This window comes from Vipera berus, assembly GCF_964194415.1.
Source record: "Vipera berus genome assembly, chromosome: 1".
Taxonomy (NCBI): Eukaryota; Metazoa; Chordata; class Lepidosauria; order Squamata; family Viperidae; genus Vipera; species Vipera berus.
In genome coordinates this window covers 258,105,697-258,133,464 of record NC_138202.1, presented here as the reverse complement: position 1 = coordinate 258,133,464, position 27,768 = coordinate 258,105,697, and the positions used below count along the sequence as shown (strand labels likewise).

Below are 27,768 nucleotides of genomic sequence, written 5' to 3'. Positions count from 1 at the left end.
TCCGGTCCTTTCGCCGCGACCTCAAGACGTTCTTTTTCCATCAGGCTGACCTGGATTGATGATGGGTTTTTAAAAGTCTTAATTTTAACTGTATAATTAATATTTGGGGCTGTTATTTAATTTTTTTTAACTTTTGTACTGTTGGTTTTTATTGTTGTTAACCGCCCTGAGTCCTCTGGGAGATAGGGCGGCATATAAGTCCCATAATAAATAAATAAATAATAAATAAATAAATAAATAAATAAATAAATAAATAAATAAATAAATAAATAAATAAATATGGGGATGCATCACACACAATGAGAACAGGCAGCTTCTCATTAAAATGAGTGAGGTCTGAGTTCAAAGAGAGCAGTGATTTGACTGCCTTGAAACTTCTCTCATGGACACTGGTCCACTGCCACTGAGTGTTTTTATCCAAGAGCCAGTGTAATGGCTCAGCCACTGCGGCCTTGTTTGGGAGGAAGGAATCGTAAAAATTCAAAAGGCCCAGAAAAGCCTGAAGCTCTCCCTTGGACTTTGGGCTTGGGGCCTGTTGGATTGCTTTTAGCTTGGAGTCCGCCGGATGAATGCCTTTGGCATCAATGCAAAAACCAAGGAACTCAGTTGACTTACCCCAATCTTACACTTTTCCTTTTGAAATTTAAGTCCTGCGTCATGGACCCGGTGAAGGACGGCTTTAAGCCATTCAGACAGAATTTTTACTGATTCCCCAGCTATGAGGACATCATTGAAATAGGGGCATACCACTGGAATGCCCTTGAGCATACGCTCCATCACTCCTTGGAAAAGCCCTGGGGCTACACTCATCCCGAATTGTAGCCACTTAACTTTGAAGGTCCCCCTATGGGTGACAATAGTCCAGGCTACCACCATGGCCTTGTCCATGGGCAGTTGCTGGTAGGCTTGCACCAAATCTAATTTGGTGAACATGCGGCCTCCTTGCAGTGATGCCAATTATGGCTGACTACAGGCATCGGATATGCATGTTGTTGAAGTGCCTTGTTGATGGTGCACTTATAATCAGCTCATATGTGCACCTCTCCATTGGCCTTAAGTGGGGTTACTATGGGGGTCTCCCACACCCCACTGTCTACGGGCTGCAATACCCCTTGTCTCACCAACTTGTCCAGCTCTGCATGGATTTTGGGTTTTAGGCCAAAAGGCACTCTACAAGGCTTGATCCATATTGATTTTCCCTAGGATCAAGCTTGAGGGTGATCAGAGGACCCTTGTACTCGCCTAGATTTGAGCTGAAGACATCAGCGAATTCTTGGCAGACTGAAGACAGGTCTGCCGCTTGTGTCCTATGAATGCCGGTGACTTGACTGCCCAATGCATCAAACCGATCGAGGCCTATGAGGCTCGTGCATTGGCCTTCCACCAGTACGACATCTAGTAGACCCTCAATACCCTTAAATTGCACCAAAAGTGTGGCTTCGCCTTTGACTGCCACAGTCTGTGACATAACATATCAGCTTAGAGACAGACAGTCTGGGTTGCAGTAATAGAAACTGTTAAGCAATCCTACACTTAAATACACCAATTAACGTCACACATTAAGCAAGTGATATCAACAGTTGAAGCTAATACATTACACCCTCTAACAGCAAGATGTGCAACTATTGAAGAAGTCAACTACATAAGATTATTAAAACTAATAAAACTAAATCTGGAAAAGTGGAAAACTCTACAACTTTCATGCTGGGGAGAATAGCAACAGTGAAAATTAATATCTTAGCAAAAATATTTTTTTATTTCAAACAATACCTATAAGATTGGAAAAAAACCTTTTTTGATGAACTAAGCACAATAATATTGAAATTTATTTAGCAAGGAATAAAAGCCAGAATTAGACTGAAAATGTTACAAGAAGCGAAAGAAAATGGAGAACTTGGACTACCAGACTGGACACTATATTACCAAGCAACTATATTAACTTGGATAAAAGAGTGGATAATGCTTAGAGACAAAAGATTACTATACCTAGAGGGACATGATCTACAAATGGGATGGCATGCCTTTCTGTGGTATGGGAAGAATAAAATACATAGATATTTTCAAAATTATTATATAAGAAATGCACTTTTCTTAGAATGGGAAAAAATAAATTTAGATTAAATTACCTTGACAGCTTTCAACAATGGAAGTGTTTGCTTACCCAAACTTTATTAATTACAAGAAAGTTGTTACCTATAAAGATATTCTGGACAATGAAGGGAAATTGAAGTATAGACAAGATTTAGAAGAGCAGGCTATTGATTTATCATGGTGGCCATATTTGCAAATTCAAACGAGATATGAATTTTTTTTTTTAAAATAATGGCATTTTTCAAAGAACAAACAGAATTTGATCAGATATTGCTGAAAACAGATGAAAAGCTGATTAAAAAACTTTACAGATATTTGCTAAGCTTAAAGATGGAAGAGGAACAAGTAAAAGAAACCATGATAATATGGGCAAAGAACTTTGGATATAATATAAAAATAGAAAAGCTTATGGGAAAGAAATGCTAAAATAACGAAAGCAGCAACATATAAAGAAAACTTCTACAAATTGTTTTATAGATAATTTGCTTCTCTTATTCTTAACAAAAATAATTCTGCCTTCAAATCTATTTGAGAGTTTGAGCTATCTAGGGGGAAGAGGTGTAATGTATTGGTTTTTGAGTCATTTTATCCAACCATAAGTGTATTTTTTTACCAGATATGGTAATGGGTACCTGACTTTTGTTTAGATTTCCAACACTTGTTTGAAGTATTTTTAAACATTTTCGCTAATCTCACTGGTGTTAAATGCCATCTGTAAAACATTTTATATAGGTTTTTTTATATGCCACTGCTTTCATTAACATAGCCCTCCCCACTTTAATAGTAATTCTTTTCTTACCTTACCTTGTATAGTCTCTGACAGTCACTCATGTGATGGTCTTAAGCCAACTTATTTGTAATGATTTCTCAGTGTACTTATTTACTTATAGAGTGCTCAAATATTTAAGAAGGCCGATCTTTAGTCAATTATTGTGTAAGCGGTGCTTCTGCATTCTAATCATTAGCAAGAGAGGACATAGAACACGATTAAGTAATAACTCAGTTAACAAGACAAAAAACAATCTTCTCCCAGGCAGCTTTATCAAAACATATCTAAGCATTCAATTCAATATAGCACAGTCAACACAAGCTGTGGAAAGGCTAACACTGACACACTTCAAAAAATCTCAGAAACCAGATGACTTTATTACAAACACATGTCATCACAGTAGCATACAAACCACTTAAACTCTAAAATTATACATTTTTGTTCCATAAAGAAAAATGAAGAAAACCCTGGAAAGCATTTGAGAACAATTGTCCTATTGCACATATATATTCTTCTTGTTTAAGATACTTGAAAAGGTTGTAGTAAACTGTTTCCCACCCGTGGCAACTTTAAGACATGTGGACTTCAATTCCTAGAATTCCACAGCCAACATTCTGAAAATGATGGGGTTGCCGTAGGCCATATTACTTAAGGCTGCTCCATGAAGTAAAGAGCAATGCTAATGAAAGAATTATTACAAACCACCATCCCCATATATTCCCCATATTTTCTACAAAAATAAAAAAGGGAAAGAGCCTTTTTAAAAAAGAAAAAGCCAAAACACTAATAGAGAACTGTCTAAGGCTCATTCCATATTCTAACCAGACACAATGTAACAAAATGCTAACCACAGACTGCTGCCGATACTGGAAAATCCCTGATGGGAAACCAATTGCCCCCCACCGCTTATTAACACATATTTGCCAACAGTTACATTCCAAGGGTCACTGTGGGGTACAGGCCATTGTAGATGCTACTAGGTGGGACTGATACGCACCTGGGGTGTATAGTGAAGCTGCACTAATACCAAGTGTTGCCAAATCTGCCAAACCAACAATGCCTAATCCAGGGGTCGGCAACCTGAAACAGTGAAAGAGCCACTCGGAACCGGTTCCCTCACAAAAGAAAAAACTGGGAGCCGCAAAGAAGGGTGCGCATGTGTGCGTATGCGCAAAACAAGAAGCTTGACAGAACAGTGGAGCCTAAGGGGAGACATTCAGCCACCCTGCCCCCTCTGCTCTCATTCAATCGCCTTTGCATGGAAAAGCTTCTCTCTCGCTCTCATTCACTCATGTTTTGTTTGCAAAAGCTTCTCTCTCGCTCTCTTATTCCCTCACTCATTCACTCATTCACTCACACTGCTCAAAAACCATTTTTCTCTTGCTCTCATTCACTCACCAACTCAAAAGGCCAGCCGCAGCACCTCCATTGACTTTCATGTGGACGCTTGGCAATTAAAACCAGTCCCGCTACTGCTGCTACTGCTTACTTTTTCACTTGCTGCTTGCTTCCGATTTAACCTGAGAATCCCCAGATGCCACTGCTGGGGGTGGAGGAGGCTGCCCGGGTTCGGCTATAGCAGAAGCCAATGGTGGAGACGGTGGAGACGGTGGTGAGAGAGATGCTGGAGGTCTGCCGCATCTCTGTCAGCCTCCGCCTCCCCCACAGAAACAAATCCCCATGCCAGCCCCCATAGCAGCAGCAAGCCCTAAGCAGTGGGCAATCGCTCCGCCAGCAGCGGCTGCTGTTGGGGTGGCCTAGTGCACTCGCTGAGACGCTGGAGCGTCTTTGTCGGCAGAAGTGGCAACACCTGCCTGCCGGGTGGAAAAAACAGAAAGGTTGGTGGCAGTGGCGGCTGCTTTTCAGGCAGCTTAGTGCCCTTGCCGAGATATGGAGGTGCTCCAGACCCGCACTCCACTCCTCTCCACTGTTGGTGACTCTGTGTCAGGGAAACAAGTTAATACTTCCCTATCAGAGGGCGATGAACCATGGTTCATTTGACATCAGGTAAAAATAAACAAAACCAAGGCATATTCTATTGTATATAAAACTTTAATTGGAAAGCTAACTAACTACATCCTCTCATCAGACAGAATACAAAGAGAAGGAAAAAAAGTAAAGTGAGAAAACTTTTGTAGACATGCGCAGTTAATAGCAGTTCTAGGCATGAAACCATAAAACGGCTGGACATTTGACAATCACCTTGGTTACACTGATAAGATTACTATGCAGCTGGCAGAGAAACAAAGTGAGATGTGCGGAGCTGACAAACACTTTAAAAAAAACAGTGACATTCTGAAAAGCTGGCCCCGACCTCCACTTACCGGAGCCCGTTGGCGGAGGTCAGGGCCGGTGGTACAGAGTTGTCAGCTGATCAGCGGCCCTTGTATGCATTCTCCCGGATCCATGGGAGCTCTGGCGACTCTGTAAGGCCAGCCCCAAACTTCACAAGTGGAAATCGAGGGAGATTGCCAGGAACACGAGATCGGCGTTTCTCCGTGTGCGCTGATCTCACGCTCCTTACAGTCTTCCTCTCTTTGTTTCAGCTTGGTTTCTGCATTTGGGACGAAGACTGAAACAGAGAGGGAGACTGTAAGGAGCGCGAGATCAGTGCGTGCGGAGAAATGCTGAATCTCGAGTCTTCGTCCCGAAATCCAATAAAGCAATCCCTGGCCCAACGCCCCTTTGAAAAATTGCAACTAGATTATATTCAACTACCCTGGACTAATGGTTTTCAATACGTCCTGATATGCAGGGACCAACTGACCCATTGGGCAGAGGCCTTTCCATGTCATCAGGCCATTGTGCTAGAAACAGCCAGGCATTTGCTAAAGGACATAGTCCCCAGGTTTGGAGCGCCAAGTGTATTGGACATGGACAGAGGGAAACATTTTGTGTCCCAAGTTATAACCTATGTCCTTCAGACCTTGGGGATCTCTTAAAGCCTTCACACACTCACACACCCAAATTCTTCTGGGGGCATTGAACAAGAAAACAGGAAGCTCAAGACTCTACTAGGGAGGTTGTGTCAGGAAACCACCCCTGCCATGGATCAAGGTACTACCTATAGCCTTGATTCACCTCAGAATGCAACCCCTACAATACCTGGGAATCTCCCTATTTGAACTGTTGTTTGGTAGACCCCCTGACACCCTGAAAGATTTAGACGCCCACTTCCTTGATCTAGAAAGAGAGGAGGTGGTCTTATCATCCTATCTTTCAGCATTGCACCAACAGCTCCACAGACTGTGGAAGAAGAGCACCTTGACCCAGACCCTACCCCTTGAGGAGAACCTTCAACCCTTTGAGCCTGGAAACTGGATCTGGATCAAGACCTTCATCAGAAAGTCACCACTGCTGCCTAAATTGAATGGACCATACCAGATCCTTCTCACCATTCACACAGCCATAAAAGTAGCTGAGAAAAACATTTGGATATACTGGACACACATCAAACTAGCAGTTTTTGACCACAGCACCAGACCAACCCCATTCCAGAAGATCCCACCCCTGCAGCAAGAGACTGATGAGTGGACAGTAAAGACTCTATTTTGCAATGGAAATGATGGGGGGGATGGAAAATTGTCTTGATGTTTTGTTTAATTTACCCTATGAAACATGTAACTGAGGATTTTGTGGAAACTAACCTGTTCCCAGAAAAAGAAAATGTATGGGAATATTTGGCCAAAGAGGTATTGAACACAACTGATTTCTGTCTACAGGGGGGCAGGTCAGTCAAGGACATCTTAGCAACTTGCCTTATAGGAGTAGCAAGATATCCACAAGCTGTTCAGAATTTTACTAAGCTTAGGGATTTTGGATTAGCACCAACCTACTCAACTATTTTTGATTTGGGACCCAGCACAAGTTTCCAGGATAGGACCGTGTTTTCTCTAAACACTGCCACAGTAACCAGGGCAGCCTTGTGTTTTAGAATGAAAGGCTGCACCTCCCTAAAGGTCAGACCCTGGACAACACGGCCCACACTTGCAACCATAATGAGGTTATCTCCTTCATGTATACACGCATGAAACTTCCCTTAGGCTGGTTTATACTCTGTGGCACTAAAGCCTTCTCTTACCTCCCTGCAAACTCTGCAGGTGGACCCTGCACTCTGGGACGATTAACAGTCTTCATGCCCTCATTGCAGGGATGACAGAAAAGGGCACTCTGACTCCTAGCACCAGACTGTGACTCTAAAACAGCTCTATTAACCACACCAGAGTATGTCGCCCTGGCAGTATCATTGGTGGGTGTGCCAGGCCTTGCAGTGTGGAATTCCAGAAACATTAACAACCTAGCCTGCATATTGGCAAAAAGTCTTAATTCAACCTCCCAAGCTCCGGTTGCTCTCAACAGGGAAGTAAGCCAAGTGTGAGAAGCAATGCTAGAGAACCGGACAGCTGTTGATTACCTTCTGCTGAGGCATAAACATGGCTGTGAAGAGTTCCGTGGCTTTAATTTAAGCCAAAACTCAGAACGTATGGAGAGCGATATAAAGGAGCTAACAAAAAAATATTGGCTATGAAAATTCTCCCTTTGATCTCTCAGGGCTTTTCTCATGGTTTTCAGACTTTCACTGGTTAAAATCCCTCCTTCTGGGAGTAGTCACAGCAATCTTTAGGAGCTCTCCTCTGTTGTCTCTGCCAATGTCCCGTCCCATTTTTAACCAGTCTGACAGGTTGTATCCCCTGCTGGACTTCAAAAATTCAAAATTCTTTTGAAAACCCTTGCAGCAAAGCAAATAGGAAAAACCCATTGACACAAATTCTTCCAAAATTCCTTGCAAAAAAATTTAACTCCTAAAAGAGATAGAATAATAGGATTAAACTCAGCAGCCCATCATCCAAAATTCCAACACAGGAAATAGCCACCAGTCACAAAGAAGTTATTCAAATACTCCTTTAGAAACACAAAATCCGTATCACACAAACTCCAAACTTCAAAGCCTCACAACCATATAAGAACCCTTCCAGACTTCCGGTGGCTCCGCGGCGACGGAGACAGCCTTCCCGGGCTGCCCGCGGCTCAGCTGAGTGTTTTTTCGCCCGAAACAGCGCTGATCAGCTGTTCGGGCGAATTTGAAGCCCCCTCCTCGGGAGAAGAGGAGGGGGTGAGGCCCCAGGTAGGGGTAGAGTTCTCCGGGGCCGCCTGAGCTTGGAGCTTGGGCGGCTGAAGGATTGAACTCCCCCGAAGCCTGGGTTGCTCCCAGCTAGCCAGCGTCTCTGCTCCGGATTTCTTGGAGCAGAGCCAGCCGTCTGCGACCACCCCTGCCTGAAGAAAGGACTATGGATTAAAAGGAGCAGGCAGAGCGGTACAAGAGGAAAAGGTGAAGAGGATTATTTTATTGTACTCTCGAGCTTGGTGGACTTTTTAAACTTTAAGTGAAAGTGCGTCACAATTGAAAGTTAAAGATGGCGACTAAACCTCCCCCTAAAACTCTTCGGAGTGGTGGATCTTCTCCGGTGCAACAATCATCGTTACAGGCGCTGCATCCTCCTGATGTATTGACACCGAAGGATTTACGAGATGCGCTGGATAAACATGCCCAGGTACTTTTGGAATCAATTAACCAATCAATGGGTGATAAATTTGCACAGATGGAGGAGAAATTGGAGAAACTGGAGGAGAGATTAGAAGAGAGGATGGAACAGAAGTGCAGCGTGATGAAGGTAGACATTTTGTCTTCAGTGCATAAAGTGGCGGAATGTGTGGAGGATTTAGATGAAAAAGTGGATGATTTGACCCAAAAGAATGCAATATTAGAAGTAAAAGTACGGGAGAATGAAAATTTAAGAGACAAAATGGAAAGGGAGTTAAGCCTTGCCCAATATTATCAGATGCAGTTTGCTGTTAGAATCAGAGGTTTAAAGGAGAATATTAAGGAAGATTTAAAGCAGCTGGTTTCTGAGGCTCTCGAAGTGGTATTGAACCAGCCAGCATCTGAAATAAGAGCAGCTATGGATAAAGTGTTCCGTGTGAATTCATGGATTGCCAGACAGAGAAAGCTGCCTAGAGACGTGGTGGTTTACTTTGCAAAAAGAGAAATCAGAGATGAAGTTATACAAGCTGCCTATGATGCTAAAGTTGTGATTGCTGATCAAGAAGTTTTGGTTTTAAAAGAAATCCCTCCAAAGATTTTAAGGAGAAGGAAGGACTTTACATTTCTTGTGCAAGAGCTCAAGCAACGAGATATAAGGTTCAGATGGGAGATTCCAGACGGGCTGATGGTGATGCATGAAGGTAAAAGGTATCGGCTGATTACTGTGAAGCAAGCGCGTGATTTCTACAATAATGTTTTAAAAGCAACCCCATCAACACTTCTGGAAGCTGCAAAGGGATCTGGAGAAGGAGAACATCAAGAGGATGAAACAGAGGATAATGGTGCTGGAGGAGATCAAGCTATAACTTCTTTGGACGATCCTAGAGAGCAAAGGGTAATGCGTGCTGCTTTAAAACGAGCAAAGAAAATAAAAGAACAAGACCAGCAAAAGTCTTCAGAATCTTCACAACATACTCATAGCCAAGCAGTGGGAGGAGCACGGCCTAAAGAAGATAGTCCTATCAAAGCTGTGCTCCAAGAGCTTTGGGAGGATATGCATGGCAACTAAATTCTTAACCTGGAATGTTAATGGACTAAATTCACCACAGAAGAGGAAGAAAGTTTTTCAATATTTAAAACAATTTAAGATAGATGTTATATGTTTGCAAGAAACGCATATTAGAGTTTTGGATCAAAAGTATTTATCGAACTCGAGGTTGGGTACGCAATTTGTTGCTTCTGCAGAGAATAAGAAAAATGGAGTGGTTGTTTATGTTAAAAGTGCCTTAACAGCAGACTTAATTGAAGCAGACAAGCATGGAAGATATGTTATGATTGAGCTGCTGGTAGAAGGTAAAAAGACGCTTTTAGTTGGATTATATGCACCTAATCAACAACAAGCTGACTTTTTTAGTTTACTACACACAAAGCTTACCCAGTTGGATTATAAATCTTTTATTTTTATGGGGGACTGGAATGGTGTTTTGGATGTACAGCTGGACAAGGCTGGAGTTTTCAAGCGCATTCCAAGTCATGCTAGATTGCCTAAATCTTTTTTTGAAATGAAGGATGACCTGGAATTGCGAGATATTTGGCGTGAGAGACATTTGCAGGAGAAGGATTATACTTTTTATTCTGATAGACATCAATCTTTTTCGAGGATTGATTTTATTTTGCTGACTAATGATTTCTTTTTGAGGACCAAAAAGGTGAAGATTTGTGCAAGAACTATCTCTGATCACAGTCCAGTTTGGTTAGAGATTGATAAGGAGAAAAGAGATAGGCGCTCGTGGCGCGTAAATGAGAATCTGTTTAGAAATCAGAGAAATGTGGAAGAATGCAAACAGCGGATGAAGGATTTTTTTGAGACTAACATGAATAAGGGTACCTCTATGGATATGGTTTGGGATGCTAGCAAGGCCTATATGAGAGGGGTGTTGATATATATGAATAATAAACATAGACGTGCAGTGGAAACTAGAAGGAAAGAACTGGAGAATGAAATAAAGGAAAAAGAAAAGGCTTTGATTTTGAACTCAGAGGATGTGCAGACCAAGGAGGCTATTAGACTGTTAAGAGGACAATTTGATAAATTAATGGCTGATCAAGTGGCGACCAATCTGCGGTTTGCTAGGCATAATACTTTTTGCAACGCTAATAAACCAGGCAGATGGTTAGCTTATAGATTGAGGAAAAAACAAAGGGCTTCTAATATAGATAAGATTGAGTATAAAGGAAGGGTTGTGTTCCAACAGAATCTTATTAAGGATGCTTTTGTGGATTTCTATTCGAAATTATATGCTAAAGAGGAAATTAATGAAAAAGATATTGATATATATTTGGAGAATGCTAGCATCCCGGTTCTTACGCAAGTACAAAAAGAGGGGATTAATCAACTGATTACAGAAGAAGAAATTTTCACAGCAATTAAGGAATTGAAGGTGGATAAAGCACCAGGTACGGATGGCTTGACTGCGGCCTATTACAAAAATTTACAATTAGAGATGATAAAACCGTTAAAGGAACTGTTCCAGACAATCCAGAGGGGGGGGGAAAGGTGCCACCGTCTTGGAGAACAGCTTTTATTTCTTTGATTCCGAAGGAAGACCAAGATGCTACTCAAGTTAAAAACTATAGACCGATATCGCTTTTAAATACAGATTACAAGATATTTGCTAAGGTTTTGGCTAATAGACTGATGAGGGTTCTGCAACAGGTGATTCATGGGGATCAAACGGGGTTTATTAGTGGTAGGCAAATTAAAAATAATGTGAGGCATATAGTTGATGTGTTAGAGTTTTTGGAAAGGAACAACCAGATCGCTGCGGCGCTAATTTTTTTAGATGCTGAAAAAGCTTTTGATCAATTGAATTGGAAATTTTTGTTGAAAGTTTTAGATAAAATGGATTTTGGGGAAAATTTTTTACAACCGATTAGGGCATTATATCAAAAACAAACTGCCCGAATTATAGTTAATAACAGCTTGACAGAAGCATGTAATATTGAGAAGGGCACAAGGCAAGGGTATCGCCCTTGTTATTTGTGTTAACATTAGAGATATTATTGGTTAAAATTTGGAATTCGGGAAAAATTAAGGGGATACAAATTGGAGATCAGGACTACAGATTGAGAGCATTCGCAGACGATCTGGTTGTTACAGTGACCCAGCCAGAGAACTCTGTTGTGGACCTGATGGAGATAATAACACAATATGGGAAGGTTTCTGGATTTAAAGTTAATACACAGAAAACCAAAATTTTGGCCAGAAATATGACAGTTTCGCAAAAGGCTCTCTTAGAAGGATTAAATGGATTTGAGATTGTTAAAAGGGTTAAATATTTGGGGGTGATTTTGTCGCCCTCTAATACAAAGCTATATAAGAATAATTATGAAAAACTATGGGGGAAAATTCAAAAAGAATTGGAGAGTTGGGAAAAATTGCAATTGTCTTTGTTGGGACGGATTGCAGCAGTAAAAATGAATGTCCTGCCTAAATTTTTATTTTTATTTCAGATGATACCGATTCTTAAGAAAGATTCTAATTTGGAGGAATGGCAGCGAGGTATCAATAAATTTGTGTGGGCAGGGAAAAAGCCACGAGTTAAACTTAAGATTATGCAGGATACTCGTGAGAGAGGTGGCCTTAAATTGCCTAATTTTAAATTATATTATGAAGCTGCTGCATTAGCAGGAATAAGTGATTGGATTAATTTGACGCAAGGGAGGTTATTAAATCTTGAGGGCCATGATTTGTTGTTTGGCTGGCATGCATATTTGTTGTATGATAAGAAGGTAGACAACGTGTTTAGGGTGCATATTTTAAGACAGGCATTGCTGAGAGTTTGGAAGAAGTATAGACATAAGTTAAGTTGTAAGATACCGTTGTGGGCAATTCCAAAACACGCAATAGAAAATATACATGCTGGCTTCAAACATGATGTGACCACGTACAAGGAGATTCTTAGCTTGGAAAGGAATGTTTGGTGTTTGAAATCATATAGCCTCTTGCGAGAAGAGAAGGTGGTTCAAAATTGGTTTCAATATACTCAGTTACGGGCCAGGTGGAAAGAAGACCAGAAAAATGGATTTACAATGACTGATGAAAATTTGATAAAGCAAATTAGAAATCAGGGACCAGCACATATCAAACGGATATATCTTGCATTGATAGAGATTGACTCAGAAACAGAGCTTGTTAAGGATTGTATGATAAAATGGGCCCAAAACATCCAGGAAGTTATCACAATGGACACCTGGGAAAAGATTTGGGTGAGGAACGTAAAATTTACTCAAGCTCAAAATCTAAGGGAGAACTTTTACAAAATGTTTTATAGATGGCATTTAGATCCTAAAAAGCTTGCAAGTATGTATCCGAATTATCAGCCTAAATGTTGGAGGTGCGGAGATGAAGATGCAACATATTTTCACATATGGTGGACATGTAAGAAGGTTAAGGCTTTTTGGATAAAAGTCTGGTGGAATATGCAGAAGATTTTTAAACAGAGGATAAAGTTTTGTCCGCAACTTTTTTTGTTGGGAATAATTGCAGACGCTACAGTTGTGGACATCAAGTTGATGTTGAACTTAATTACGGCAGCAAGACTTTTGATAGGCCAATATTGGAAGAAAGAGGAACTGCCGACTATAGAAGAGTGGACTTTAAAGGTTTCCGACCTGGCAGAGATGGCGAAGATTTCGGCCTATTTGAAAGATCACTCGCAAGAACGCTATATTATGGAATGGAGAAAATGGATTGAGTTTATCCAGATCAAGTATAGGGTTAAGAAATTTTATGTAGCATTTGAATAAGTCTTCTTTCGTTTTTTTTTCTCTTTTCTTATTTTAGTTTCTTTTTATATATATTCAATATTATTAAGGCTTGTTTTATCCTATATAAGCTAGAGAGTGTTGGATTTTAGAGTTTATAGTTGTTAGTATATGATTGTTTATGATTGCTTTTTATATATATACCTTGTATTTAGCTTTGGGAAGTTGGGGGGGGAGGGGGGGAGGGGGGGGAGGTAGGGGGGAGGAGGGAGGGGGAAGGGGGGATTTTTAAAGGAAAATTGTACCTTAAAACTTTTCAATAAAAAAAAAAAAGAACCCTTCCACTCACTCAGCTGAGGGCAGCTGACCCAGAACTGAACTGCTGAGACGTACTTCACTTCTGTCAATAAACGAGAAGAAGCCGGCTGCTTGAGAGCTGTCTCAAACAGCCGGCTTCTTCTCATCTATTTTGAACTGCAGCGGCTTCACGGGTTTTTTTTCTTTTTTCTTTTCTCTTAAAGATATAGCCTCCCATCTGGAAAGCAAGCCCCCATTTATTTTCTTCTAACACTAAGAACAAAAGTGCACCTCATATACACAAGTATATATTCACAGAAATGCAGATGTATATTTTAACAGCTTCAATCACATATATGTATTACAATTGTACCATACATTTCTGCTCTGTTTTCTCCTGAAGAAATTCTGGCAGATTCCCACACAGGAGGGTTGTATTTCTTTTAATAATAAACCTTTATTGTCAAAGTACAACATGTGTACATTGAGATTAGCTGAGCCTCCCCCCGTGCTCCCTCCCCCCAACACACAGTGACAACAAACCCTCCATCCTACCACACCATGTGAACCAACTACACCAGATAACCGGCTCCCAAGTCAATTCTGCATAAGTTCACAGAGATTATATCCCATTCAAAAGCCTAACAGCCCACGAATAAAAGCTGTTTTTCAGCCTGTTGGTACAGCTGGCTATATTCCTATATCTCCTACCGGATGGTAGGAGAGTAAAGAGATACCATCCAGGGTGTGAGTCATCCCTGAGAATTTTCCTCACTCTTCCAAGGCAACGCACCCTGGCGATGTCATCCAGTGGTGTCAGGGGACAGCCCACAATGTCTTGTGCTGTGCTCACTACCCAGCATACCAAACCACAATACCTTATGAGAGAACTCTCTCTATAGTAGATTGGTAAAAGATGGTAAAAGCCGTTGTTCTACCCTGTTCTTCCGCAAGACCCTAAGAAAGTGAAGCCTCTGTCGGGCCTTTCTAGCCACCTGGGTTGTATTAACTTTCCAGGTCAGATCTTCACAGAGGTAGACTCCCAGAAATTTAAAGGAGGAAACTCTCTCCACAGAGTCCTCCCCGATATAAAGTGGGGCAGGTTCCTCCTTTTTTCTCCGGACGTCTAACACTATCTCTTTCATCTTGCCGATGTTTAGGTGCAAGTTGTTGTTACTACACCATATGGATAGTTTTTGTACCTCCACCCTGTATGCTATCTCATCCCCACCTGTAATCAGACCCACCACAGTTGTATCATCTGCGAACTTGATTATCGCAGTGGATGGGTCAGATGATACACAATCATATGTGTATAAAGAGTACAGGTAGGGGCTAAGCACACAGCCCTGTGGCGTGCTGGTGCAAAGCTTCAGGGAGGTGGACAAAGCAGACCCAACCCTCACTGTTTGTAACCAGTCCCTAAGAAAGTCTTGAATCCAAGCGCAGATGGCGGGGGAGAATTTCAAGTCAGTCAGCTTCTCGATGAGAATGCTCGGAAAAATGGTGTTGAAAGCCGAGCTGTAGTCAACAAAAAGCATCCTGACATAACTTCCAGGTTTCTCGAGATGACTTGCTACAAAGTGTAAAGCAGTAGCTATGGCATCGTCTGTCGATCTATTTCCCCTGTAGGCAAATTGATGTTTATCAAAGTCCAGTGGGAGGCATGTCCTAAGATGTTGGAGAACCAATCTTTCAAAGCATTTCATGACTACAGACGTTAATGCAACAGGTCTGTAGTCATTCAGGCACTCGACTGCAGTTTTCTTGGGGATTGGGATAATGGTAGCTGCTTTCAAGCACGATGGTACACATTGCTCTGTACCAGCCTACTACCGGCCCTGCAGAAACGGCAGGGACAACCCCTTTACAAAAAGGCAAGAGGCTGGAACTAAGCCTGCCAAATTTATTGACATAAAACAGAGCAAACAGAGCAAAACCAAACCCGAACCATGAAACAGGAGCTATTCAAATGGTTGCCTTCAGCAAACAAGCCCTCCCACACATTCCCCTTTTAAACAGTTCAAGGCGTGGCTTCTCTCTGTCTCCTTCCGAGGTGCCCCATTGCCTTCCTCTGTTTAGTCCTGATTGACTGCCTCCTGCGTCGGGCGTCCTTGAACAGGGCCAGCTGTGGGTCATCTTCATCCATGCTGAAAGGCTCACACAGCTGGGTCTGTGTCGTAACCAGATGGGAGGGGCCTGGCTGAGGGCTCTGAGAAGCCTCAGGGCTGTTCTCTTCAGGCTCTCCAACACCCCCCTCCTCCTCCTCTGAATGGTCCGACCCAACTGCCAAACCCACAGGCTGACCCTGAATCACAACACACATGCCTTTGCAAGGAGATGTTAAAAATCCTTGTCAGGACCCCTGTTAATTGGTCGGCACAATTCCTGACTACTATCCCCAGCACCCCATCTGGGCCTGCGGCTTTGCTGGGATTCACAGCCTTCAATACAGCTCTCACTTGGTGTTCACACAGGGTGAGTGGCTCAGAGTCAGAAGGCCGGCCAGCAGAGGCTACGGGGTCTGGTCTTTTAACCTCATAGCGGGCGAAGAAGATATTCAGCTCCTCAGCCAACGAGGCATCGGTGTTTGCCATGCTCCTCATGCTGCCCTTATAGTTGGTTAAGTGCTGCAGTCCCTGCCATACTTGCCGCGGATTGTTATCTGCTAAGTGGTTCTCCACCTTTTGTTTGTATTGTTGTTTTGCCATCCTAATGCCTCTTCTGAGATTTGCCCTGGCCTCTCTGTATCTGTCCCTGTCCCCTGCCTTAAAGGCAGAATCCTGGGCTCTCAGGAGTGTTCATATCTCTGCAGTCATCCAGTGTTTACAGTTCCCGTAAACTCTAATGCACTTATCCATTGTTACACTATCAGTGCATGTTCTAATATAAGAGAGTACGGCATCTGTATATGAATTTAGATCTTGTTCTTCAAATACACTCCAGTCAGTGGTTTCAAAGCAGTCCTGCAACTGACTGAGAGCACCCACTGGCCATGTTCTGACCCTTTTTGTGACTGCCTGAGTCCTTTTCCTGAGAGGAACATACTTTGGGCACAACAGGAGTGAAAGATGGTCGGATGTACCCAGGTGGGGAAGAGGGAAAGCTCTGTATGCCTGTTTCAGATTGGAATACACATGGTCCAAAGTGTCCTTCCCTCTGGTGGAAACTTGCACATACTGTACAAACTTGGGGAGAACTGTCTTCAGACAAGCTTGATTGAAGTCCCCAGCCATGACAAGAGCACCCTCTGGGTGAGTTTGCTGCTGCCTGGTGATGATATCATACAGCTTAGAAAGTGCCATGTTGATATTGGCATCAGGTGGAACATAAACAGCTATAATAATTACCACAGTAATTTCTCTAGGCAGAGAGAAAGGCCTACATATAACAGTCATCAGTTCCACATCTGGGGAGCAATATGTGTATACCAATCTGCTGTTAACACACCATTCACAGTGTATATACACACACAGTCCTCCTCCTTTACTCTTTTCAGAGCCTTTATCTCTGTCAGAGCAGTGAATGACTCGACTTAGCAACTCCACAGCTGCATTTGGTATCTCTGAATGTAGCCAGGTCTCCGTGAAAACCATCACACAACATTCACGGAGAAGCCAGCTTGCTGCTAACTGCAGCTGTAATTCGTCAATTTTATGGATGAGGGATCTGGCCTTGCTCAAAAAAAGACTCGGCAATGTTGGTCTAAAAGGCTACCTTTGAAGTCGAATCAGAATCCCGGCTCTGCAACCACGTTTTTGCTTTCGCTCCTTTCTCTTTCGCTTACGTCGTCTCCTCCCTCTCCCAAAGACAATCCATGGAGATCCTGGAGACCTCACTACGCAGTTCGGTATGTTATGTGACTGCTGAAAATCACTAGTAATTTCAGATTGCCTTGCAAGCCCAATGTTTAACAGCTGTATACGTGTATAGGCTATTTTAGCCCCTTGCACTACACTGTGCACATTCATCCATACGCACATTAATCCAATCACCACACACCAGAACCGGGAGCTCAGAGCTGCTGCGTGTGAACGCGCCGCCATCTTGTGGGGGGGAAAAAGAATTTCTCCTGAAGAAATTCTGGCAGATTCCCACACAGGAGGGTTGTATTTCTTTTATTATCCCAATAGAAATAAGATATATAAGAGGACTGTGAGATCTCTGAAGAAAAATAAGTTTCTGTCTCTTCAGAAGGAAGGAGGAGGATCCATAAAATTAGAGTGCTGTCAAGTTACTATTAAAAAAGATTAATAGAAGGTGTGTTTGTAGGCACTTGGTTTGTCATGCTAGAATTCACAGCATGCATTCTTGCAAATAGTTTCGGCAAAACAAAGTTGATCTAATTTTTGATAAACTTAGGAGATAAGGGAAATCCAATAAGCACAATGTACCTGTAATAAGCAAAATCCTGGCCCATGTGGTTTTGAATGCTAGAAGGTTGCTTAAGCAAGGAGCTGGCTAACAGCTCCCAGCTCCTCAGACAACCCTTCTCCAGAGCTGCCATTGGCTGCCTCTATGGCGGCAATAGGTTGCTTTAAACCTATTGGCTGCCACCTAGAGGCCAGGGTATAAATAGCTGCATTCACAGCCTTGTTTCTCGTTTCAGTTCCTGTTCTCAATAAAATCATGTTCCTGCCTGAAGTCACTTGCCTTGTCTCTTCACTCAAGCAAAGAGTCCAGTACACAACAGTACTTCCTTCTGAAATTCTTACTATCCTTTGTATTTTGATTCTACAAATAAGGCCAAATGCACTATAGTTTGTATTCATCTGAATAATGTTCTTACACAGCCTATCTTGTGGGTGGTCGAGTTGTTACTCTGGAAATTGTGTATTTTGTTTATTATCAATAGGCTTGCATTTCTAATTTGCTGTTATTTACTCTGCTGATGAAGATATCAAGTAAGAGTAGTATGTTGTTTTTCTTTTTCCCTTCTGAATTTTATTCTTTCAAGATGTTGTTGATAGTGTCATCTGACTTCACTAATTGTTCCACTCTTTAGTATAATGAAGGTATTATCCACACACCAGATTCATACTTTTGCTTGTATGTGTGGGAATGCTATAGTTTCCAGATATTGCATTACAGCAGGGGTGTCAAACTCGCAACATCACATGACGTGTCCTGACGTATTGCAACTTTTTTTCCATTGCTGGCAATGGGGTAGGCACGGTTTCGCCATGACGCATCCGGCCCGCAGGCCTGCAGTTTAACACTCCTGCATTACAGCATCTGCTATGACTCCTGAGAGTGGTGAGCCCAGAGTCAACAGTCAAACAAAAAACAAGCAATATCTTCAATGGCTGGGACATCCCATATATACAACCGATGATGACATGGCAGATGATGGAAGCGTCCGTATTTGGTTATGGAATCCAACAATTCAGTTCTTGGTCTAGAATAGGCCCTTGTGAGAAATTGCATCACAGGCAGTTGTCAATTTGAAAAATGATCTTGTTCTTAGCCAGCCAATTTAAAGATGTACTTTTTCCAATAGCTCCTGTCTGTTGGGTACTGATATCTAAGACTCTCTGTTTAAATATTTCCTTTGCCTGGGGAGCCATTGAAAATAAATATCGTGTGGAAAACTCAAGCTATTAAATAATTTATATTTTTTAGATTTTTAATTATTGAATGGCTCTGTATGGAGCAGATACCTGCTTCTTCTTTGACCATGGGGATTGACATGTTTGCATCAGTTCCTAACATGCTTCTTAAAATATGTGTCTGAACTTATTTTTTTTGTAAGATCCCACAATTTCACATCATAGGCCATTGTTGGGATTATTTTTGTCCTAATCCTTTCAATAACAGGGTCTAGGGTACATGGGCAATTTTAATTAAATCATCTATATAAAGTTTTTGGTACTTGCCTTAGCTTTCATCAAACTTCTTTTAAAATGATTTGCCTTCAAACCTCTGTTGATAAAGTTTACTCCTAAATAATGAAAGAATTCACTTGTTCAACAGGCACCCCATTCAATGGCCAGTTGTATCTCACCCTTTTTTTTGCTACACACCTTCACTTTAGATTAAATTTTATTGATATCTAGAATTGAGAATGTGACAGTTTTCTCAGACCTAACTGACAAGGCACTACTTAAGCCATATCTTCAGCATTTAAAAGAATATTAATAGGTTTACCATGGATCTTTGACATATGATGTCTGATCCATACAGGAATCTTGGAATATTTTTGACATTGAGATTAAAAAGCAACCCTTTCTAATATTTTTATGAGTAAGCATACTGTGATTTAGAGAACCATTTATACCCATGTACACTTTCAAATGGTATTTGAGTAGAGGGTCTTAACCAGGAGTAAGATTCTGGGTGCAAAAGGCCTCCTCCATTTGATAGAATGACCAGGCCCTAATTGTTTGCTTGAAACTCAGAACAAATGAAGCAAACTGTGGCTCTCTATGGGGAGGAAATTCCTATGTATGGTGATTGTGATTAAAAAATGTCCTCTTCCTTGTCCCAGGCAGATGGCATTCCTGTGGGAGATGGGTCCTAGAGGAAATTGGATGAAGATGATGAGATTGGAAAGAGTATGGAGATGTATTGTAAACTGTATATATGTAGCCTAGATTTAACCATAGTTCTATTTCTTGTTTCCTGCTTGGCTTATTATTTCTTATTCCTTTCATACGCTTTGCATAACAAGCTTCTGCGTATGTCCAAGATGGCTCTCCACTGGTTTTGAGCTTTTTAGTACGGTACGGTTTTCGGCTCTGCTGGGTGGCCATGGGGCTTTCTGCTATCGTTTTGGCCCTGTTCAGTCGGCTGAATTTCTGGTGGAGCACTGGCACCCTCCCCCATCTGGATACACCTTAGAATAACAAAGGACGGAGGAGGAGAAGCTGACCATTTAACACATTGGTGAGAGGATGCTGGAGGCTGGGCGGGGCCAACCTGACTGCTTCCTTGTTATGCCAAGCCGAGTGGAGCTGGACCGAGTGAATTTGAGCCGGAATTTGGGCTCTGCTCGTGCTGTTTGCTCTGTTGTGAGCCCCGGGTTATGGTGGACCTGGTGGTGCTGTGGTGGCTGTGGGATCTGCCGCTACTGCTGTTCCTTCTTCTTGCCACCGCGGAGGTTGCAACTGTCCCTGTCGTTGTGCTTGAACCTGTTGGCTTGGGTCCATCGGAATTGTCATTGGGCTGCCCTCCCCCCTTCTGGACTTGTCATCTTTATTTCATTATAACTTTTGCTGGCGCCACTGTTGATTATTTTATTATCATCATGATTGTGGCTTTGGGACCTGCCACTGGCCGACTGAACTTTTCATCGATTCTATCTACTGCCACCCTCCATTGCCCAATGTTACCGCTACCGCTTTCCTTTGTATGCCAGCGTACACCTTTGAAGAAATTTACTTGCTGTGAGATTCCCCCCTCTCGCAGGAATGTCCATCTGTCTTACATAAGAACTTTCTTGATGATGGGTTGTGGGACCCTGAGAGATGGCATGCTTTAAAGAAGAGGCTGAGGGGATTTTTATTAAGATTTTTATATAAAATTTTAAGGGGACCCGGAAGGGGGGAGGCTTTAGGGATCCAAAATGAACTTGGGGGAGTTCGACCTGGACAGCAGTCCAGACCATCGGACGGTCGTGGGGGGAGAGTAGGGGTCTGGGGGTGGACTCAGCTCTGAGTGAGGAGGGTCTTCTTATTTTGACAATGATTGGGAGGGGCAGAGAGTGTGGGAGCAGAGGGCTTTATCGCAATTGGGGAACGGGCAACCGCTGTCTTCAAGCGGTTGCCTGTTCCCACCCTCGTGGCTTTTCTTGCTTCCCTGGGGGCATAGGATTGCAGGGCCCTGGGCTCAGGTTGGTTTATTTCAATGCCAGGTCCATGGTGAACAAGGGTCCCCTCATACATGATCTTATTGAGGAGGAGAATGCGGGCCTGGCCTGCATCACGGAGACCTGGTTGGGCCAAGAGGGGGGTGTCCCCCTCTCAGAACTATGCCCACCGGGCATAGGGCAGTGGTGGGGGGTGGCGGTTATTATTAGGGAGAGTCTTTGTCCGTGAGTGGCCACTATCCCTCTGATAGGCGGGTGTGAGTCTCTCCTTTTGAAGTGGGGTCCTGGAGTTCAGTTGGGCCTGTTGATTACATACCTGTCTCCCAGCTGTGTGTCGTCGGCCCTGCCCAAGCTCCTCGAAGTCTTGCCTGGGTTGGCAATTGAGTTCCCCAGGCTTATAGTTCTGGGGGATTTCAATCTGCCTTCCATGGGTGAGGCGTCTGAGTTGGCCCGGGAGTTCATGGCTTCCATGACGGCCATTGACCTAACTCAAATAATTCAAGACCTGACCCATAATGGCGGGCACACACTCAACCTGGTTTTTATCTCTGGGCAGTGGATTAATGATCTGGGTAGGGGGGATTTAACTATCCATCCCCTGTCATGGTCCGATCATTTCCTTCTCTGGCTAGACTTTCAGTACGCCACCCCCCCCCCACTGCTGGGAGGTGGAACTGATCAGGTGGTTCTGCCCCAGGCACCTGATGGACCCTGAGAGGTTCCAGACGGAGCTTGGGACATTTCCTGCTTCCCTTGCCCACGACTCTGCCAAGGCCCTAGTAGAAGCCTGGGAGAGGGGGGCGGCTGGGGCCTTGGATCGAGTTGTGCCTTTGCGGCCTCTGACCCAGCGCACATCCCGGGTGGCCCCCTGGTTTACCGAGGAGCTCCGGGAGATGAAGCGCTGGAAAAGACACCTAGAGAGCTGTTGGAGGTCAAGCAGATCCGAATCTGATCAAACATGGCTAAGAACTTGCCTTAAATCTCACCTAGTGGTGATGGAAATGGCAAAGTGTGTTTACTTTTCCGCTCTCATTGCGTCTGCAGATAATTGCCCAGTCGCCCTGTTTAGAGTGACCCACTCACTGCTTAACCAGTGACCGAGGGATGACCCCTTGCAGGTAGGGCTGAGGAATTTGTTCAGTGTCTGCAGGACAAAATCGCTCAGATCCGGACTGGTTTGGATTCCGACTGGGCAGAATCTGACGGAGTGGAGAGGGCAGGTCTTGGTCATACCATTTGGGATGAGTTTGACCCTGTGACTTTGGATGATGTGGACAGGATTATGCATAAGCTGAGTGCTGCAACTTGTTTATTGGATCCATGTCCCTCCTGGCTGGTTTTGTCTGCTAGGGAGGTGGCAGGAGGCTGGCTCCAGGCAGTTATCAATGCTTCATTGACAGAGGGTGGCTTCCCCTCCGCCTTAAAAGAGGCAGTGGTAAGGCCCCTCCTCAAGAAGCCTGCTCTGGACCCAGCCTCATTGAATAACTATCATCCTGTCTTCAACCTTCGCTTTGTAGCAAAGGTGGTTGAGAGTGTTGTGGCACATCAGCTTCCACAATTCCTGGATGAAGCGGACTATCTGGACCCGTACCAGTCTGGTTTGAGACCCGGTTACAGCATGGAAATGGCATTGTTCACACTGGTAGGTGATCTCTGGCCGGCCCGGGACAGGGGTTGCTCCTCTGTCCTGGTCCTACTTGACCTCTCAGCGGCTTTTGATACCATTGATCATGATATCCTGCTGCGATGGCTCAAGGGGTTGGGAATGGGAGGCACTGTTTTACAGTGGTTCTCCTCCTACCTCTCAGGCTGTTCGCAGTTTGTAGTGGCAGGGGGGCAGAGATCTACCCCGAGGCCACTGTCTTGTGGGGTACCTCAAGAGTCAGTTCTCTCCCCCCTCCTGTTCAACATCTATATGAAGCCGCTGGGTGAGATCATCTGTGGCTTTAAGGTCGGGTATCACCAATATGCCGATGAAACCCAGTTGTTTATCTCCACCCCGAGCCAACCTAGTGATGCGCTTGACATGATGTCCCAGTGCCTGGAGGCGGTGCAGGTCTGGATGGGAAGGAACAGGCTCAGGCTGAACCCCTCCAAGACTGAGTGGCTGTGGATATCGGCATCTCGTACTGTCCAACAGGTTCCATCTCTTCAGATGGGGGGGCAGCTATTGCCCCCCTCAGAAAGGGACTGCAACTTGGGTGTTCTCCTGGATTCATGGTTTAATTTAGAAGATCATCTAACTGCCGTGACCAGGGGGGCTTTTGCACAGGTTCGCCTGGTATGCCAGTTGTGCCCCTTTTTGGACTGAGATGCCCTAGGCACAGTCACCCATGCCCTTGTCTCCTCTCACCTGGATTACTGCAATGCTGTCTACATGGGGCTGCCCTTGAAGTGCACCCGGAGGCTTCAACTGGTGCAAAATGCGGCCGTGCGGGTGCTTATGGGAGTATCACGATATTCCCATGTTACACCACTCCTGCGCGAGCTGCATTGGCTTCCAGTTACCCTCCAGGTGCGATTCAAGGTGCTGATAATCACCTTTAAAGCCCTACATGGCTTAGGCCCGGGGTACTTGCGAGACCACCTGCTGCCAATGTCAACCTCCCATCGCCCGGTCCACTCCCACAAAGTCGGCCTCCTCAGGGTGCCGTTGGCCAGGCAATGCCGGCTGGCGACCCCCAGGGGGAGAGCCTTCTCTGTGGGCACACCGACCCTCTGAAACGAACTGCCCGTGGAGCTGCGTATGGCCCTTGACCTTCGGTCCTTCCGCCGTGACCTAAAGACCTGGTTATTCCAACAAGCGGGCCTGGACTGATCAAAGTTTTTAAATTTGGTTTTTTATTGGCTTAAATTGTTCTTATTTCTTATATTGTTTAATCCTCTTTTAATTTTTGTATTTATATCTTTTAACTTTTTATTGTTGTGAGCCGCCCTGAGTCCTCAGGGAGAAGGGCGGCATATAAATTTAATAAACCTAAACCTAAACATGGTTTGTTCCAAAGGAAATAGCAGAATAGGTAGAGGCATACTGATTGGTTGCTTTGTAGGTTAGTTGATTTATAAGGTGCCCAACTCACTGTATCATTCTAGGTGAACAATGTTAGATTAAAAAAATACAATACAGAGCTAAACATAGATAACAAAACATATATTGGTTGATGGGATGACAAAATCGCAAGAAACATAATATCTGTATTTCTCTATTAGAAAAATAACAAAAAACAAGTCATAATATTATTAGGATTTAGAGAAAATAGTGTCACATATGTATATTCATATTTGTATGTATTTACATGTATGTTTGTGCATATAGTTATTTATAAATAAAAGTGAAGGTAAAGGTTCCCCCGCACATGCGTGCTAGTCGTTTCCGACTCGAGGGGCCGGTGCTCATCTCCGTTTCAAAGCCGAAGAGCCAGCGCTTGTCCGAGGACATTTCTGTGGTCATGTGGCTGGCATGACTAGATGCCAAAGGCACACAGAACGCTGTTACCTTCCCATCGGAGTGGTCCCTATTTTTCTACTTGCATTTTTACGTGCTTTCGAACTGTTAGGTTGGCAGAAGCTGACTCTGACTGTTGTTTAATGATTTATCCCCTTGCTAAGACCCCTGTGCCTGGCCTGTATAAGTGGATACTATCACTTTTAACAGCCTTTGCCAGATAGCAGAACTCATGAAAGTACCTTTTATCATCCAGAAGTACCTTTATTTGCATGCAGAGAAGATTACAGCAAACAAGATGTGGTAGATGATGAATGGATGGTATTGCAAGATAACGGGACCTACTGTGTCTGCATGTTATGGTGGAGGGTGAAGCATGGAGGAAGAAGGAGCAGGAAGTACGTCCCAGAATGGGAGGGGTGAAAGTATGGAGTTAAGAAGGAGGAGGAAGTACGTCACAAAATGGGAGGGATTGGCTGACTACATTAGCATAATGTTGCAATTCTCCCAAACAACCACATGGTGGCAGCATGATATGCATTACATAGTTCTGACATGACAGCACACTCCCCGTCTGGTATTATGAAATACCACTATAAATCATATAACGGTAGTTATTGAAATGCAAATACATGTTTGTAATTTGCTTGTTGTCTTCAAGACCTGAAAGACATAAAGGAGGAACATGCATATATATTGCAATAATAACGACTGCCATTTCAGGCCTCAATAGTCTAGATTAAAGTTCAAATAACTTTTCTTTTTGAAGTCAGGATCCAACCAGGAAAGGCGACGAGTTCAGTCTCCAAGGAGCAAAAGCAAGACAAGTTCTGTCATGGGTCTGATGAAAGTTTTTATGGTGCCTTGCCTTGCAACACACATACACATATTTTTTTCCAGTTAAAACTGATGGAAATGTAATGGGTTGTGTCTGTTGTCCAATATTTCCATATAGGTCATTACTATCAGTGAGTTATCTGCATTAAACAAATGAATGACGCTTTCCTAACTTTTAATGCTATTTTGTGTAATGTATTCAAGCGGAGGCACAGCACTTTAACTATGCAAATTTGTAGGAAAAGAGCTGAACAACCAGGAAGTGGACAATAGCAATAGCAATAGCAATAGCCCATTCAGCAGCAGCGTGGTGATTATGCTTGTAGTCTTTTCGGCAGGCTTTTTTTTTCACATTCAACCTTTACAGGGTAATTGCTCTTAGCAGTGGAATTTTTCTGTGGGTCCAACCATCTGCCATTGCCTAAACTTCTGTTTCTGCACTACTGATAATATTAACTTTCTTCCCAAGACACTTGCACCAAAATTTTGAAACCATGAAATTATCACTAAACACAATAGTAGCATCTTTCTGCATCCCTTCATCTTATTCTTTTGCTTTCCAGTTTTAACATTTACCTTTAACATGGGTTGGGGCTCCTTGGTTCTCAGAAAATTTCCATTGTTGGTCATGGATGGGGTTGCACTGCGTCAGACAGATTCAGTGCGTGATCTGGGGATTCTTCTGGATTTGCAACTCCTGCTCAAGAAGCCGATTGTGGTCATGGCCAGAGGGCCTGTCTGCAATTATGAGTTGTACACCAGTTGCACCCTTTCCTGGACCAACATTCCCTCTTCAGAGTCCCCATCCCATAGATGTATCCAGTTTGGAGTACTCTTAGGCATTGTACACAGGGCTTCTGGAATCTTATCCAGCAGATTTAATTAGTTCAAAATGCAGGAGTTGTATAGTTCTGCACATTGAAATTAGTGCATGTGTCACCTGTTGTGATTGAAGGCAAAAGGAGAAGGGGACAGCAGGGGATGAGATGGATATATAGTGTCATCAGTGTAATGGGTATGAATTTGGGCAGACTCAGGGAGACAGTGGATGCCAGGAAGCCTGGCACGCTATGGTCCATGGGTCACAAAGAGTCAGACATGACTTAGCAATAACACCTTTTGTGGGAGCTGCATTGATTACTGATTAATTTCTGGAGGCAGTTATTATCTTTAAACTTCTACATGACCTGGTGCCAGGATGTTTGAAAGGCCACCTTCCCTTTGTTACCCTAACCTACCAGAGCAGGAAGACAAGGTATTGGAGGTACATCTTGTGGGACCGAGGAAAAGGGCCTTGTCTGTGGTGACTCCCTCCCTTTGGAATAGGATTCCCTGGAGATAAGATTGGCTCCACCTTGTTACCTTTCTGGAAGGTCCTGAAGACATGATTTTGTCAGTGAGTCTGGGGACTCCCAACTGAGTCCCATCATGTATGAATTGGGTGGCTATATGAACTTGTTTTATAGGGACGCGGTGGCTCAGTGGGTTAGGACGCTGAGCTTGTCGATCTGAAGGTCGGCAGTTTGGCGGGTCGAATCCCGAGTGCCGCGTAACAGAGTGAGCGCCTGTTACTCGTCCCAGCTTCTGCCAACCTAGCAGTTCGAAAGCATGTAAAAATGCAAGTAGGAAAATAGGGACCACCGCGGTGGGAAGGTAACAGCGTTCCGTGCGCCTTTGGCGTCTAGTCATGCCGGCCACATGACCACGGAGACGTCCTTGGACAAGCTCTGGCTCTTCGGCTTTGAAACGGAGATGAGCACTGGCCCCTAGAGTTGGAAACAACTAGCACGCATGTGCGGGGGAACCTTTACCTTTACTATGAACTTGTTTAAATAATAAATAATATCATCTGATGAGACCCAGGAGATACACCTTTTCTGTTTTGGTGTCTTCCCCACCCTATCCACAGAGTGCCAAAATTTGTAGGGACGTGGGTCTCTTAGCCCTCAAAAAACAAAGCTTTAAAAACTTGCTTTTTCCCTTAGGAATTGGGCTAAGATAAGATATCAAGCAACATACTGTATATCTTCAAGCAGGTGGAAAGTATAATAAATGGCTCTGGCTGTTGTGGATATATTGGTTTTGGATATTTTGTTGTTGATATTATATATATATTTTTATTCACTATGTTGTCTTTGTATAACACCCAGAGTCAGGCAGTTATGGAAATCTAAATCAATAAGCAAATGCCGTACAGTATTTAATAATAACAT

The 27,768-nt window shown here is 43.4% G+C and overlaps 1 protein-coding gene across 1 annotated transcript in view; it reads left to right on the top strand.

Moving 5' to 3' along the window:
* Positions 1–27,768, top strand: part of LOC308672421 (sulfotransferase 1C2-like) — a 358,778-nt gene that overhangs the window by 176,503 nt on the left and 154,507 nt on the right. The window lies entirely within an intron of this gene.